The sequence below is a fragment of the Fistularia commersonii genome, chromosome 22, assembly GCF_037954325.1.
Source record: "Fistularia commersonii isolate RoL2024-O1a breed Wild chromosome 22, RoL_Fcom_v1.0, whole genome shotgun sequence".
Classification (NCBI taxonomy): domain Eukaryota; kingdom Metazoa; phylum Chordata; class Actinopteri; order Syngnathiformes; family Fistulariidae; genus Fistularia; species Fistularia commersonii.
In genome coordinates, this window is record NC_141305.1 from 13986697 (window position 1) to 14005397 (window position 18701).

Sequence of the window (18701 nt, forward strand, 5' to 3'; positions counted from 1 at the left end):
AGCTGAAAGGAGAGGAAGAAAATTAGCATTGGTTGACTGAAGTCAGCATTTGTAAGCAACTATATGGCTTCATGCCCAGAAAGAGTACCACAGTATTTGCCAGAGGAACTCTGGTACTGTATGAGGAGGTCTGGAGTGGCAGAGAAGCATGTCAGATTGGTGCAGGACATGGATCCAAACTGTGAAACGATGAGGTGGGCTGCAAGAGTGACAGAGAAGTACAAGAGGAAGGTGGGACTACACCAGAGATCAGCTCTGAGACCCTTCTTGTTTGCCGTGATGTGCTGATGGACAGGCTGAGAGATGAGGTTAGACAGGCATCTCTATGGACCATGATGTTTGCAGATGGCATTGCGATCTGTAGTGAGAACGGAAAGCAGGTGGAGGATAATCTCGATAGGTGGAGGTATGCTCCAGAAAGGAGAGGCATGAAGGTTATTTGCAGCAAGGCAGAATAATGTGTGAGAATGAGAAGTACCCAAATGGAAAAGTGAGGCGACAGGAGATGGAGATAAAGAGAGTTAAATTTTTTTAAAAACTCCAGGTCAACAGTCCAGAGCAATGGAGAGTGTGGAAAAATGGTGAAGTACTTTCAAGGTTGGAACAGTTGGAGAAAATAGTAAGTAGGTAATATGTGATGAGCCAAAATGAAAGGAAAGTTATTCAAGTGGTGAGACCAGTGATGCTGTATGGTAAGTTAGATGCTTTGGAGACAAGGTCCCCCAGACTTGGTTTATTTGTTTGTTATTTGAATAGTGAATATTTTGGTAGAAGAATGCTAAGGTTGGATATGTCAAGCATGAGGCCTGGGGGAAGACCAAAGAGAACATTTTTGGACGTAATGGAAGAGGACATGAAGTTAGTTCGTGTGAGAGAGGAGGATCGAGAGAATAGAGATTAGATGGAAGAGGTTGACTCGCTGTGGCAACAACTGAAGGGAGTACCTGGAAAGAGAAAAAAAAATTATGGTTGAATGGTGAATGCTTGTAAATGATGGCTTCTCTCCAAGGCTTGTATGCACACATCATTTTTCTCGGGGTTTTACCTGTGTTGCCATTGAACCCAGGGCTGCTCCAGTTATAATCCTTAGCCTCGCTATACCAGGAATCTACAGCTTCTTTTCCTAAACAGACAGAAATAAATGTTACTGTTTATCAGGGAGATGCAGGGGAATTGAAAATGCTAAAAGTATGTGTTTACTATGTGGAAGAAAAATACTGGGAGAATATTTTAAGAAGCAGCTAAATTGGAAATAGAAGACAGACTAAAGGAAACAACAAATAACATCCATCAAGCCATTGTCTACTGCTTATCCTAATGAGTCACCTGTGATGCTGGAGCCTATCCCAGCTGCCATTGCTCGAGGCAGGGTACACCCTGGAGTGGTCGTCAGTCAATTGCAAGGCCACATAAAGAGACAAGCAACCATTCATTCTGTCATTTGCACTTCTGGGCAATTTTTCCCAACTAACATGCTGTATGTTTTTGGACTGTGTGGGAAACTGGCAAAAAAACCCATGCAGAACTCCACACAGAGAGGTCCCCTCTCAGAATGGAACCAGTGTCCTTCAAACTCTGAGGCCAAAGCTGCATCACCCAACAAATAACGTTCTTATCTGAAATAAGTTCTTCTTCTTCTTCTTCTTCTTCTTCTTCTTCTTCTTCTTCTTCCTCTTCTGATCACAATGTCAACTGGAAACATCATGGTCCATGGAGATTCCCATCTAACCTCATCTGTCAGCCTGTCTATCACCACTGCAAACAAGAGGGGGATCAGAGCTGATCCCTGATGGAGTCCCACCTCCACCATGAATTTCTCTGTTCCCCGTACAGCACACTGTACCACTGTCTCACAGCAAACATACATGTCCTGCACCAGTCTAACATACTTCTCTGCCACTCAAGACTTCTTCATACAATACCAGTGCTCCTTTCTTGGGACCCTGTCATATGCTTTTTCTAGGTCTACAAAATCACAATGCAGCTCCCTCTGGCCTTCTCAGTACTTCTCTATACTGCATCTGTAGTATTCTTTCTAGGCATGAAGCCATATTGCCGTTCATAAATGCTGACTTCTGCTCTCAGTCTAGTTTCCACTACTCTTTCCCATAACTTCATTTGATGGCTCATCAACTTTATCCCTCTGTAGTCACCGCAATTCTTCACATCCCCCTTATTCTTAAAAATGGGCACCATCACACTTTGTCTCCATTGTTCAGGCATCTTATTACTCTCTAAGATCCTGTTGAATAATCGAGACCAACTGCCTTTTCACTCTTCATCCTCTTCAATGTCCTCCTCACTTCACTTTTACGAATCTTTGTTACTTTGGGATCTACAAGAGTAAACCTCTTCTACCCTTTCCTCTCGTTCATATTCCTCATTCACAAGCTCTTAAAAGTACTCTTCCCATCTTCCCATTACTCTTCTAGCATCTGTCAATACATTTCCCTCTCTATCCTTAATCACCCGGACCTGTTGTACATCCTTTCCATCATTATCTCTGTTTCGCCAACCTTTATAGATCGTTCTCACCCTCCTTACTATCCAACCGAGCATACAGGTCATCGTACGCCATTTGTTTTGCCTTTTCTACCTCTATCTTTACCTTACGTTGTATCCCCCTGTACTCCTGTCTGTTCTCTTCAGTCCTCTCAGTATCCCACCTCTTATTTGTTTACCACTTTCTCTGTATATACTCTTGCACTTCCTCATTCCACCACCAAGTCTCCTTATCTACTTTCCAGATGATACGCCAAGTACCCTTTCTCAACTTCTCCCTGAAAACCATTCAACACTCCTCCCTTTTCACCTTCCACCACTTTGTCGTCTGCTCTGCCTTTGTCCTCTTGATCTTCCTTGTCACCAGAGTCATCCTACAAACCACCATCCTATGCTGTCTGGCAACACTGTCACCTACAACTACTTTACAGTCACTGATCTATTTCAGGTTATCTCATCTATACAAGATGTAGTCTGCCTGCATGCTCCTACCTCTGCTCTTTTAAGTTACCCTATGTTCCTGTTTTTTTCTGGAAAAAAAGGTGTCCACTACAGCCATTTCCATCCTTTTTGCAAAATCTACTCAAGGTCCATATGTCCCTCTGAATTTCCTATCCTGTATACCAAATCTGTCCGAAACTTCTTCATCCTCTGTATTGCTTTCCCCAACATGTCCATTGAAGTCTGCACCAAATACCAGTCTCTCATTTCTGGGGATATTCTGCATCACTTCACCTAACTCATTCCAGAACTTCTCTTTCTCCTCAAATTCACATCCTACCTGTGGAGCATAGCCACTAACAACATTGAGCATCACACCTTCAATTTCCAATTTTAGACTCACTCAGTGTCTACCTGACACTCTTTTCCCCTCCAGAACATTCCTACCAAACTCCGTCTTCAAGATAATTCCCACCCCATTTTTCTTCTTATCAGTACCATGATAGAACAACATAAAGCCTACTCCTAAGCTTCTGGCCTTACTACCTTTCCACCTGGTCTCCTGGGTACACAGTATATCCACCTTCCTTCTCTGCATCATGTCAACCAACTCTCTACCTTTTCCTGTCTTAGTTCCAATATTCAAAGTCCCCACTCTCAGTCCCAGGTTCTTTCCTTTCCTCTTCTCTCTCTTCTTCCGGACATGCCTTCCTTCTATCCTTCTTTGACCTACGATAGCCCAGTTTCCATTGGTACCCTGTAGGTACCAGTAGACCCTGTAGGTACCAGTGGCAGTCCTTGTTAACCCCGGCCCCAACAATCTGATATGAGATTATTAGATCTGATTCGCATGTTTGGTTTTGGCAAAAGTTTCACGCCAGAGGCCCTTCCTAAAGAAACCCTCTGCATTCATCTGGGCTTGGGACCGGCTCAGGAAGACATTGAATGAAAGAATGAATGAATGAATGTAGACGTCAAGCCACTATCCAGAAGAAAATAGCACACTTCCAGGTGTACATTGGAAGACGCACCTCAAAGACAACCTGCTGAGTGACCAGGAAAACAGTGCCTGAAAAAGGCTGAACTCAGAGAAACCTTGATCATGGCATTACAGGAGTAAGCCTTGAACACAAACTACCATACCAGACAAGCTGCAGGCTTTGTAAATATGCCCCTGAAATAATTCAGCACATAACAGCAGAGTAAAAGCATCTGTCAAAAATAGCATACAGGGAGTGTCAGGGAGCAAAACAACACGGAATAATGGCTAAAAGATTCGGTAAGAGAAAAATAGATTCAGAATGCAGGATATTGAACCTGCAGTGGACAAACAATAACTTTTTTGTTCAAGTCAAGGAAAAGGCTGTTTGTCTCATCTGTCAAGAGACAGCGGCTGTTCAAAGAATACAATCTGCTCTGACGCTATAAATCCTGTCACAAAGATAAGTATGATAGCTTGCAAGGCCAAATGTGAGCAGACAAGCTCTCAAAGGTAAGAAGTTGAAGCTTGTACTCTTAGCTCAGCTGAAACACTCGTTTGTTCGAGCAAGCTTTCGGGTTGCCCAACTGATAGCAAGCAGCGGTAAACCTCTCACCGATGGAGAATTTGCCAAGAAATGTTTGAATGCTGTCGTGGAGGAGGTGTGTCCCGAGAAGAAAGAGGTCTTTAATGTTGTGAGTCTGTCGGCGACTACAATCACAAGACGGATTAAAGAAATTAGGTAATGTATATGCTCAGCTGCAGCAGAAGATGAAAGACTTGGACTTTTTTTCAATAGCACTGGATGAGAGTACACATGTGCAGGACACAGCGCAGCTGCTAATTTTTATTTGTAGAGTTAGCGTAAACTTTGAAATGTCCGAGGATCTGGCAGCCCTCCAGAGTCTCAAAGGGACTATGACAGGGGAGAATATTTTTGGCAAAGTATGCCAAACCACGGAAGAGTTGAAACTGGACTGGTCAAAGCTTGTTAGCGTCACAAGTCAACTGCCTAATTCACCAGCAAGCACTGTGCTGCAAAGTGCTGAAGTAGGACTCTGTCATGAAGGTTTTGGCATAAATGGTGATAAAATAGTGGTAAAAGTTTTATGGCAGATGCCCTTCCTACGCAACCCTCTGCATTTATCCGGGCTTGGGACCGGCTCAGGGAGACACTGCACCATGCCCCCGTGAGGCTGGCTCGGGGAGACACCGGCCAGAGGTTGGTCATCGTACTCCATTTGTTTTGCCTTTTCTACCTCTATCTTTACCTTACGTTGTATCCCCCTGTACTCCTGTCTGTTCTCTTTAGTCCTCTCAGTATCCCACCTCTTATTTGTTTACCACTTTCTCTGTATATACTCTTGCACTTCCTCATTCCACCACCAAGTCTCCTTATCTACTTTCCAGATGATACGCCAAGTAGCCTTTCTCAACTTCTCCCTGAAAACCATTCAACACTCCTCCCTTTTCACCTTCCACCACTTTGTCCTCTGCTCTGCCTTTGTCCTCTTGATCTTCCTTGTCACCAGAGTCATCCTACAAACCACCATCCTATGCTGTCTGGCAACACTGTCACCTACAACTACTTTACAGTCACTGATCTATTTCAGGTTATCTCATCTATACAAGATGTAGTCTGCCTGCATGCTCCTACCTCTGCTCTTATAAGTTACCCTATGTTCCTGTTTTTTTCTGGAAAAAAGGTGTGCACTACAGCCATTTCCATCCTTTTTGCAAAATCTACTCAAGGTCCATCTGTCCCTCTGAATTTCCTATCCTGTATACCAAATCTGTCCGTAACTTCTTCATCCTCTGTATTGCTTTCCCCAACATGTCCATTGAAGTCTGCACCAATTACCAGTCTCTCATTTCTGGGGATATTCTGCATCACTTCATCTAACTCATTCCAGAACTTCTCTTTCTCCTCAAATTCACATCCTACCTGTTGAGCATAGCCACTAACAACATTGAGCATCACACCTTCAATTTCCAATTTTAGACTCACTCAGTGTCTACCTGACACTCTTTTCCCCTCCAGAACATTCCTACCAAACTCCGTCTTCAAGATAATGCCCACCCCATTTTTCTTCTTTTCAGTACCATGATAGAACAACATAAAGCCTACTCCTAAGCTTCTGGCCTTACTACCTTTCCACCTGGTCTCCTGGGTACACAGTATATCCACCTTCCTTCTCTGCATCATGTCAACCAACTCTCCACCTTTTCCTGTCTTAGTTCCAATATTCAAAGTCCCCACTCTCAGTCCAAGGTTCTTTCCTTTCCTCTTCTCTCTCTTCTTCCGGACATGCCTTCCTTCTATCCTTCTTTGACCTACGATAGCCCAGTTTCCATTGGTACCCTGTAGGTACCAGTGGACCCTGTAGGTACCAATGGCGGTCCTTGTTAACCCCGGCCCCAACAATCTGATATGAGAGTATTAGGTCTGATACGCAGACCTAATAATCTGCTGTTTGGTTTTGGCATAAGTTTCACGCCAGAGGCCCTTCCTAAAGAAACCCTCTGCATTCATCTGGGCTTGGGACCGGCTCAGGAAGACATTGAATGAAAGAATGAATGAATGAATGTAGACGTCAAGCCACTATCCAGAAGAAAATAGCACACTTCCAGGTGTACATTGGAAGACGCACCTCAAAGACAACCTGCTGAGTGACCAGGAAAACAGAGCCTGAAAAAGGCTGAACTCAAAGAAACCTTGATCATGGCATTACAGGAGTAAGCCTTGAACACAAACTACCATACCAGACAAGCTGCAGGCTTTGTAAATATGCCCCTGAAATAATTCAGCACATAACAGCAGAGTAAAAGCATCTGTCAAAAATAGCATACAGGGAGTGTCAGGGAGCAAATAACACGGAATAATGGCATAAAGATTAGGTAAGAGAAAAATAGATTCAGAATGCAGGATATTGAACCTGCAGTGGACAAACAATAACTTTTTTGTTCAAGTCAAGGAAAAGGCTGTTTGTCTCATCTGTCAAGAGACAGCGGCTGTTCAAAGAATACAATCTGCTCTGACACTATAAATCCTGTCACAAAGATAAGTATGATAGCTTGCAAGGCCAAATGTGAGCAGACAAGCTCTCAAAGGTAAGAAGTTGAAGTTTGTACTCTAAGCTCAGCTGAAACAGTCCTTTGTTCGAGCGAGCTTTCGGGTTGCCCAACTGATAGCAAGCAGCGGTAAACCTCTCACCGATGGAGAATTTGCCAAGAAATGTTTGAATGCTGTCGTGGAGGAGGTGTGTCCCGAGAAGAAAGAGGTCTTTAATGTTGTGAGTCTGTCGGCGACTACAATCACAAGACGGATTAAAGAAATTAGGTAATGTGTATGCTCAGCTGCAGCAGAAGATGAAAGACTTGGACTTTTTTTCAATAGCACTGGATGAGAGTACACATGTGCAGGACACAGCGCAGCTGCTAATTTTTATTTGTAGAGTTAGCGTAAACTTTGAAATGTCCGAGGATCTGGCAGCCCTCCAGAGTCTCAAAGGGACTATGACAGGGGAGAATATTTTTGGCAAAGTATGCCAAACCACGGAAGAGTTGAAACTGGACTGGTCAAAGCTTCTTAGCGTCACAAGTCAACTGCCTAATTCACCAGCAAGCACTGTGCTGCAAAGTGCTGAAGTAGGATTCTGTCATGAAGGTTTTGGCGTAAATGGTGATAAAATAGTGGTAAAAGTTTTATGGCAGATGCCCTTCCTACGCAACCCTCTGCATTTATCCGGGCTTGGGACCGGCTCAGGGAGACACTGCACCATGCCCCCGTGAGGCTGGCTCGGGGAGACACCGGCCAGAGGTTGCATTTCTTATCTGAAATAAAGTATAGCCTTATAATTATAGCCTAAATTTGTAACATACCAAACCAGCAACAAAGGCAAAGCAAACAAAGAAGCAAAACAAATAACAGAAATGCATATGACAACACCAGAGTTAGGGTTAGGGTTAGGGTTAGGGCTAGGGTTAATTCTAATTATGCACCAAACAGGTTTGCCCAACAACTTGAAAAATGATGCAACAAATACTTTGCAGCACATGAATGTGTCATGTGTGCCGTTCATCAGAAGATTTGGCAACAAAAAACAAAACAAATGTATATCAAAGAAGTCTTCAATGCATTAAAGGTCAAATAATCATTGCGTAAAAGCTATTTGATGTTCTCTGTGAAGTGGTTATAGTGCATAGTGATGACAGTTCTCCTGACTTGTTTACATATATGACAGTAGATGTGAAGGTAGCTTAACATTAGTTCTCTGTTACCCCTACAGCACACCGCAACCACTGTGTCATAGTTAGCGTACATGTCCTATTAACCCTCTTATTATGTTAAGGGTCAATTTGACCCATTTCACCTATTGACTCAATGGGTCAAATTGACCCTTAACATAATAAGAGGGTTAAGTCCTCAACAATATTTATTAAAATAATCCTATCTGGATAAATTCATCTTGAACCAACTTCAACTAAAACTGTCCAATAAATGGGAAATAAATGCCCAGAATAAAATCAAGCTAACTTCATTGATACCCAACAAAATGAAAAGATAGCCTTGATTTCTTCATGGAAATATATCTCATGTAAAAAGGTGGATTAATGAATGGCTATGTTTTATGCAATCATGACATAGGATTTCCAATTATATCGAGGAGCGACTGTACCAGCATTGTACTGACCACCAGCATTTTCAACTGAAAATGCTGTTGTTGACATATTTGGTGTTGAAGAAGTGAGATCCACCTGTCAGTGAAAGGGGGACTGAGCGCTGCTTGTGATAGATATTCTCCCCATCTGTTGTGTCGCTGTGGTTAATTTTCCCAAGCTGTAGCAGGTAATCGGCCCACTTCTGAGCCGTTTCACTCATCTCGCTGTTGAGGGTCATTGGCGGGGCTCCATGTTGTGCCCTGTAGTCGTTGTGTGTTTTCAGAAACTCCTGTTGAAAGCTTGAATCTGTAAACATATGGGCAACTGATAAGCTCTTATCTTTCCCCCCCTGCTGGTTTTACCAATGTCACTGTTTGGCATGAATGACTAATTTTCTCTGCTACTTGTCATTTTTTGTGGAAAGACAGTCACTCAACATACAAAACACTAACCTGACATTTTGCCTGCAGTTCTGTGGGCTGACAAAAGGGCAAAGCTATAGAAAAAAAAAGAAACAAATGGTTATAGACGATTCATGATCAAACTCATTGTCATAGATGTAAGAGAGAGCATTAGTTTCCAGCTCTTACCTGGTTCAGAGGTGCAGGTATTTCCTACAAAGATACAGTTCCTTTCTACCACTGCTATTTGTATTCCTGAAGTGGGCGTCGCTAAATACTCCACCTGCAGCAGCAGTAAAAAGCACAGTAAAAAATCCAGTGAGCCTGTGCTTTGTTTTTTCTATACCAGCCCTGTCTGTACCAGCCCTGTGCAATGTATGCAACCGCGCAACCTCTCATTATGAACAAAAGACGCACATTTTGTAAAAGGTCTGACTTTGAGAATGACAGACAGTAGCCTTCGGGGCGGGTCTTGGTTTTTAAGTTCATGCCTTCCAAGTTACATGGTGGTTGTTGTGCACTGTTCCACTCTAGCCTCACACAGGGTACTATTTGTCGTGCAACGAATGGAGCTGGAATTTGTCATTAGTAATAACCAATAATTATTAATGATGATTATGAGTTTATCAGAATATCATTAATTCAGTATTGATATTTACCTTAGCTTGGGGCACCGCCAGCAAAGCTGGAAGATAATAACTGAATAGCGGAATACAGTTGAAGGAAAAAGCTTTCGTCTAATTTAACATGTTCGATGAATAAGGTGTAAATTTGAGCACTGACCCTGTCACACATTCTTGTCATAATGCACACAGAAACTTCCAGGAAACTCCCCCTTTGAATGATCATAACATTTATTTAACAACCCAAAGTGCGTGTTAAAGGACTCAGAAAAAAAACAACAACGAAATGGCGGCCTTGATGAAGGACCAAAGGACTGAATGGGTTACTAGGAAAGAAAAAGGAAGCAGAGAATTGGAAAAGCAGCAACGTCGCTAAGTTAGAAAGTTTAACAACGGCATGGGAATACAGTGATGGCCCAAGGCACGATAGGAAAAAAGCAATTTCAACACCCACAAATCACTGATTGATGGCTCGTGCTTGCCCAGACACTAAAACTACCCTGTTAGACCGACTTGATCAGTGACGTGTAGTTTCAGGGACGGATGGTCTATTTTCAATGATGCTTTCGTCCGCTGGCTTATGAGCGCGACAAGAGAGGGTTGGCGTCTCAAAGATCTTCGGGTGCAGTCTGCAGAACCGCTAAACAGGTTGGGGCGTTAAGCTTGGATTGATGGTGAACAATGGGTTTTGCTTCTATATACAGACACCTCTTGTGGATTAGAGAGTAGCTATGGGAGTGGTGTTTCAGTGCGCACTTTGTGTTTGTGTGTGTCACAGAGCATATCTCCGTCTGCTCCAGTGGGTGAGGGCGCTGGGACGAGCCCCCCTGTAGTAGGCGGCTTCTCCTCTCATCTGTCACCTCTGGAAAGTGGACCAGAGTTAGGTAGAAGGTGAGGATGAGTTTATTCCAGGGTCGACCCTTGGAACAAAGGATTGGATTGATCCCTTGTGTGTTGATCCCTGGTGGTTGAGTGACAGCTAGACATTTTCTGGCAAAAGTTACACATTTTTCTTTGCTTTTCCAGAAGCACTAAATTTGTTACTTATCTCAACTTTAAGATTTTGCTGCATTGAGTCCTTTCATACAATCCACACAGATTTATATTTCTAATTTCCTGTGTTGTATGTTTACTGAAAAGCCTTTTCACAACTTCCACCATTCCACCATTTCTGTTAAATTTTCTCTGGTGTGTCACTAATGTTTGGTTTCTCGTCTTGTGAGTTTACCCTTCATTTTCAGTTCTGCAGATCAGCTGTCATCGGTTCCTTCCTATACCTTATCCTGTCATTTTTGTGCAATAAGCTTCACCGTATCAGAGTTCTTTTTCGTCTTGGGGGGTTCTCAGTCATCCTGGTCATTTTCTTTCTTTTTGTTGTTGTGTTTCACAGCAGAGTGTTTAGGGAAGAGATTTTACACGGAAGCATTCAGATTTCGATTGCTGTGGACTGCAACTCCTATTTTGTAACATCACCGCATAGACTATTTTCAGAATCATATGTTTTCCTTTTATTTATGGCCAGTGGTTGTAACACGTCTAGGTGCAGAATTGCAACCTTCTGACAACAAACACACTTTGTAGAGGATTGGGGGCTCACTAATCGACATTAAGGGTCCGAATTCTACACACCTTATAAAATACCATGCGAATGGGCTGGAAACAGCACAAACACACCTTTGTGCGATATAAGAAGCTACTCAAGGACAGAAATTGACGGCTTTGAGCGAGCCTACTGTCTTGTTTTTGGCACAACAATGTCCTTCGGGATTAATGAAGTTGTTCTCATCTCATCTCATCTCATCTCATCTCATCTCATCTCATCTCATCTCATCTCATCTCATCTCATCTCATCTCATCTCATCTCATCTCATCTCATCTCATCTCATCTCATCTCATCTCATCTCATCTCATCTCATCTCATCTCATCTCATCTCATCTCATCTCATCTCATTTTCTTCCTCAGAAGGGGAAAAAGGGACTGGAAACTCATTATGGAAAGCAAACATTCGTGGTTGGATTCCCGGCTCCTCCTCTAAGTGTTGTTGAGCAACACACTGAAGCCCTCACCGCTCCCCTGCAACCTACTGCTCATGGCTCATCCATGACGGCTTCAATGCAGAGAACCGATTTCTCCACGAAAGATTAATAAAGGACAAATTATTACTATTATAGCTAAGCAGTGTTGTTGCGGTGATTCGTAGACTGTGGCTGTTACATTTGACCACCAGAGAGCACTATCACATTTGTTTTCAAGCTTTCTTGTGTGGAAACTGTAATTGGCCAAATCTAGGGTGTCTATACGGCGTAGTGCAACCGTTAACTGACAATAACAACATTTTTTGTGCTCTTATTATTCTGCTAATAGTTAGTGCAATCTGCGTCTCATTAAAATCCACAGAATGACATCGATGTGGATGTGAATTTAAATATGAACAATCTGGAGGTCAACAATTTTAGTCATACAATCTACAATTTTGCAAACTTAAATGAAAAAATTGCTGAGTGTTGCTGAGCAAGACACTGAAGCCCTCAGTGCTCCCCTGGCAGCCCACTGCTCATGGTTCATCCATGATGGCCTCACTGCATAGAACCGATTTCCCCAGGAATTAATAAGGATAATCTAATTATGATTAGCCGAAAATGTCCAACTGGTTTGAAGAGAAATTCAACCGTTGGACTGATTCACGCACATACAGGTAATGCGAGTTGACATGTGCTGGTGAATTTGATCCTGCTCATGATGTCCATGTTACAAGCATCATCCGGGGCACACAAATAAAATCGTCTCTAGCCCTCTGCGTTTAGGTGCTTCTGACAGTGAACTGTATTTCATCAGAATACGGCCCACAGTGTCCTAATGGGCGTCATTCCAGACCCTGAATCTAAGACGAGACTTTGACACTGTGTTTAGGCGGCTCACAAACCCCGCAAGTGGTAGTACCAAGAAATGTATAAAAATGAATAAACATTTGTTTTGTTTTGTTTTTTGAAGGAAGAATATGAATTACCGGTCAGCAATATTATGATACATTAAGTTGTACTGGTTATTACAAATAAATATTATTGATAATATCTGTTTTTTTGTTATCAGTATGGCATTAAGGCGTCATCATTTGAAGGGGTAAACCAAACAAAATGAGTTATTGTTGTTTTAAAATACTTTGCAGGCTGTTTACCGACCAAAAATATTTTATGTGAGTGAAGATGACGTTTCGTTAACTTGTCCCTGAACAGGATAAGGAAAAAGCTTATCGAAAAACTTTCTCTTAATCAGTGGATTTGATCAACCATTGTGAGTTGGTGAGTAAAACCATGCGAAGAAGACGCCTTGTTGGAATCAGAAACACCTCGAGGAGTGTCGTGATGCGGCGGTGAATCTTAGTGCGCTGGTAAGCCACACATGAGGCTGCTCAATCCTTGATGCCTTTGCAGATGCCGGGCAAGACGAACTTTGAACTCACCAACTTCACAGATGCCCGAACTCCTGGGTATGAGCGGGAGTGAAGTGGATCAAAAACCCGATGACGCCGGGCCACTGGAATCGTTGGGTGGCGACGGCTGATAGAGATGTGACAGAGGGGGGCAGGAATACCTTCCTGCACATCGCTGGCCGGCCGCCATAGGCGAGAAATCCATCCCAGTGTGCACAGGACATGTGTACCCATGACAGGCAGTCAGCAACGGGATTGGACTTCCAGGCCACATGCTGAACATTCGTCATGAACTCCGAAATGGCTGTGAGGTGACATTACTGGTGACCAGACCACGGCTCAGTCACTTTGGACATGGCGAAAGTCAGTGGCTTGTGATCCACTTAAGCTGGGAAGCGGTGGCCTTCCAGCAGGAACCGGAAATGATGCATCGCCAGGTGCACAGCCAACAACTCCCTGTCAAAAACAGTCTTCTTGCACTCGCTATCCCATAGTTTGTAGCACAAGAATGCAAGAAGCTCTCATGCATTCGCCACACTTTCGACCATAGCCCCAATGGCGATGTCAGATGCATCAGCCGTCAATGCTACGGATGTCATACGTGTGGGATGAGTGAGAAGGGCTGCGTTAGCCAGGGCGTGCTCAGCCTGGACCTGTTCAGGAGTCCAGTAGACCATGTCACCCACCTTCTTCAGCCACAAAGCCCCATAAAGTGGCTGAAGACGGTGGGCAGCTTGAGGGGTCAAGCGGTTGTAGAAATTAACCATGCCAAAGAACACCTACAATGCCTGAACAGAGGATGGGCAGGGAAATACCACTACTGCTTGCACTTTAAAAGGCAATAGGACTGTGCCTTACAGTGAAATTAGATGATCCAAGAAGTCAATCCCTGGTAGTCTAAACTGATACTTAGTTGGGTTGACTATGAGGTTGTGTTTGTCCAACTGACGGAAAACCTGTGTGAGGTGCGCCGGGTGCTCATTAGCCAACACGCTGGCCACCAGTATGTCTTTGAAATGGATGAGCACAAAAGCAAAGTCTCGCAGCGCTGAGACCATGGGCCTCTGAAAGGTTTGAGCAGCACCCTTCAAACCAAAAGGGAAACAGGTTGATCATCATGGTCTTGGGCACATCCTCCATGTGCACAGGCACCTGGTGATAACTGCGCACCAGGTCTACCTTGGAAAAGATGGTGGCTCCCGACAGTCGTATAGGGAAGCCTTGAATGTGGGAGATGGAGTAGCAGTTGTTTGAGGTGATGTTGTTCAAACGGCAAAGGTCACCGCAAGGATGCCACAACCCATTGTTCTTGGGCACCGTGTGGAGCAGGGAGGCCCACGGGCTGATGGACCGCCTTATTATCCTCAGACGGCTCATGGTGACAAACTCCTCTTTGGCCATGGCCACTTTGACTATGAAACAATGAATTTTTGATGAGTTTTTTTTTACTCTATTTACTCTTATTTGGATGTATTGATGTCAATTATCTTCTTACAAGGCAATATTTCAAGCTTATTTTTGTACCAACTAAGGCTTCGTTAAAATTACCTGAATATAAAAATATTAAATGGGATAAAAAAGATCCGATAAATGCACCAGAAGAATAAGTCAAGACTTGATGTACGATGGGTGTACGATGGGTGTACGATGTTGCGAGACCCCAGGATACATCACTGAGGATGCATCCCAGTGCATCCATGAGCTGATTCTTGTGTATTTAATGAGAAGTTGCAGTGTGCCAATACTTGAATAAAGCACACTTCTTGAATGCATAACACAAATATCACGAGGGCAGCCATCTGTCAGACCTGCAGTGTATCCGCTCTTTGCTCAATTACTCGGTAAGCTCTGCATGGATTTATTCAAGCAGAGGTAAACGTGGTGACAGATCATAACTCTGCTCTGAAAAACATGAGCTTAAATGGTTGTGTAACAGTCGTTACATACTCAATAGGCCAAACCTGTGTGAGTTTCAAAGACTATAGCGACAGATATGCAAATCAAAACAACTTTACATGAGTGTTTAAGTTGGTGCTTTTTTTATTGACATAGAAGTGTGAAGGGGAGTTTGATCTAGAAACAGTTACAATGATGAAAAAAAAGGAGGCAGAACTAGAGGTTGCAGAGACGAAGATGCTGAGGTTCTCTTTGGGAGTGACCAGGATGGATAGGATCAGGAATGAGTCTATCAGAGGAACAGCACATGGTGGATGTTTTGGAGAGAAGGGCAGAGAAGCCAGACTGAGATGGTTCGGTCATGTACAGAGGAGGGATAGTGAGTATATTAGTGGACGGATGCTGTAATTGGAGCTGCCAGGCAAGAGGTCTCGAGGAAAACCAAAGAGAAGATTTATGGACGTAGTGAGAGAGGATGTGGAGGTAGTTGGTGTGAGAGAGGAGACAGAGAATGGGGTTAAATGGAGAGAGTTGATTTGTTGTGGCGACCCCTGAAGCGAAAAGCCGAAAGAAGAAGAAGAAAAAGAAAGGCGAAGGGGAGTGCTTTGGGTGTTTTACAGCCCGATAGCTAAGAATGTCTTTCCGGTCCCTGAGAGAAAGGGTCAGGGTGGTCAGGGTGAGCTCTAGGCGATTGGACAACAACAGCTCGTGTTATCAGGGAGACAGGTAGAAGAGTACTTGGTGTGTCATCTGGAAGGAAAGTAGATAAGGAGACTTGGTGGTGGAATGAGGAAGTGCAGGAGTGTATCCAGAGAAAGCGGTCAGCAAAGAAGAAGTGGGATACTGAGAGGACTGAAGAGAACAGACAGGAGTACAGGGAGATACAATGTGAGGTGAAGATAGCAAACGCAAAACAAATGGCGCACAATGACTGGTACGCTCGGTTGGATAGTGAGGAGGGTGAGAATGATCTATACAGGTTGGCAAAAGAGAGAGATAAGGATGGAAAGGATGTACAACAGGTCTGGGTGATTGAGGATATAGAGGGAAATGTATTGACAGATGCTAGAAGAGTGATGGGAAGATGGAAAGAGTATTTTGAAGAGCTGGTGAATGTGGAAAATGAAAGAGAGGCAAGGGTAGAAGAGGTGCTTATTGTAGTCCTGACGATAAACCCGTGGAGCTGTGGAAGTGTCTAGGAGAGGCAGCGGTAGATTTTCTGACTCGATCATTCAACAGGATCTTAGAGAGTGAGAAGATCCCTGAAGAATGGAGACGAAGTACTATGGTGCCTATTTTTAAGAATAAAGGGGATGTGCAGAATTGCGACAACTATAGAGGGGTGGTCTCAAAGGTGATAGACAGGCTGACAGATGAGATTAGACAGGAATCTCTATGGACTATGATGTTTGCAGATGACATTGTGATCTGTTGTGAGAGTAGGAAACAGGTAGACGGACGTCAAGAGAGGTGGATGTATGTTCTGGAGAGGAGAGGAATGAGAGTTAGTCTCAGCAAGACAGAATATATGTGTATGAATGAGAGGAACTTGGGTGGAACGGTGAAGCTACAGGGAATGGAAATCAAGAGGCTGGAGGATTTCAGGTACTTGGGGTCAACAGTCAAGAGCAACGAAGAGTGTGGAAAAGAGGTGAAGAGACAGGTCCAAGCAGGTTGGAATGGGTGGAGAAAAGTGTCGGGGGTACTATGTGATAGAAGACTATCGGCCAGAATGAATGGAAAGGTGTTCAAGACAGTGGTGAGACCAGCGATGATGTATGGCCGAGAAACTGTTACAATGACGAAAAGACAGGAGGTAGAACTAGAGGTTGCAGAGGTGAAGATGTTGAGGTTCTCTTTGGGAGTGACCAGGATGGATAGGATCAGGAATGAGTCCATCAGAGGAACAGCACATGTTAGATGTTTTGGAGAGAAGGTCAGAGAAGCCAGACTGAGATGGTTTGGCCATGTACAGAGGAGGGATAGAGAATACATTGGTAGACGGATACTGGAATTGGAGCTGCCAGGCAAGAGGTCTCGAGGAACATTGTGAGAGAGGATGTGAAGGTAGTTGGTGTGAGAGAGGAGGATACAGAGAATAGGGTAAGATGGAGAAAGTACATTCGCTGTGGCGACCCCTGAAGGGAAAAGCCGAAAGAAGAGGAAGAAGAAATCATATTTACTGCCACTAGAGGGCATACCGTGTCTTCTAAAGACAACGGGCATTTGAATTCAGGGCTTTTGAATGTGGTAGATGAGGTTAGACAGGAATCTCCACGGACCATGATGTTTGCAGATGACTTTGTGATCTTTAGTGAGAGCGGAGAACAGGTTGAGGAACATCTAGAGAGGTGGAGGTATGCGCTGGAAAGGAGGGGAAGGAAGATTAGTCGCAGCAAGACAGAAGATATATGTGTGAATAAGTGGTAGGGCCACAGGGAGTGGAGATCAAGAAGTTGGAGGATTGGATTTCTCTTTTTGAAAATATAGATGTATGTATGATGAACATATGTATATATATATATAGTATTTATTTGTAAACAGTATTTATTTGTAAACATCCTTAGATCCTGCATCAGAGATAAAGTCATTTAATATCAACACTTTCTACAGATAGTAGTAGTAGTAGTAGTAGTTTAGATATTGAAAGAAATAAATTAATGCATACATATTTTTTTGATAGCTATCAGGGCTTTTACATTTTTTCCTTAATATTGTTTGAATGTTAAGTTGACCTCAACTTACTATCCTCTTGTTCTGTATCTGTGTGAATTATCTTCATGCAATCTTTGAAATATCCTTAACATGTATAGTGGGGAGAACAAGTATTTGATATACTGCTGATATTTCAGCTTTTCCCACTTGAAAAGCATGTAGAGGTCTGTCATTTTTATCATAGGTACTCTTCAACTATGAGTGGCAGACTCTAAAACAAAAATCCAGAAAATCACAAAAGCACACACTGTAGCAGGGATTCTGGCCCGCTCCTCCATGCAGATCTTCTCCAGATCCTTCAGGTTTCAGGCCAGTTGCTTGGCAATATGGACTTTCAGCTCCTTCCAAAAATTTTCTACTGGGTTCAGGTTTGGAGACTGGCAAGGCCACTGTAGGACCCTGAGATGCTTCTCACGGATCCTCTCCTTAGTTGCCTTGGCAGTGTGTTTAGGGTCATTGTCATGCCGGGAGACCCAGCCACGACCCATCTTCAAGACTTTTACTGAAGTAAGGTGGTTGTTTAGCGAGATTGTGGGATACATGGCCCCATCCATCCTCTCCTCAATAAGGTGCAGTCGTCCTGTCTCCTCTGCAGTAAAGCATCCCCAAAGAATAATGTTTCCACCTCCATGGTTCCTTCTTCTTCCTCCAAACACGCCAAGTGGAGTTTTGACCAAAAAGCTCTATTATTATATCATCAGACCACATGACCTTCTTCAATTCCTCCTCTGGATCATCTAGATGGTCGTTGGCACAGTTGAGACGGGCCTGGACACATGCTGGCTTGAGGATTTTAATCCATGACAGCGTAATGTGTTACAAATGGTTTTCTTTGAGACTGTGGTTCTGGCCCTCTTCGGGTCATGTACAAGGTCCAGCAGTGCAGTTCTGAGCTGATCCTCACCTTCCTCATTATGATTGATGTCCCATGATCTTGCATGGAGCCCCAGACCAAGAGAGGTTGTCTATTATCTTGAACTTCTTCCATTTTCTTATAACAGTTGTTGCCTTCTCCCCAAGCTACTTGCCTCTTGACCGTAGCCCATTCCAA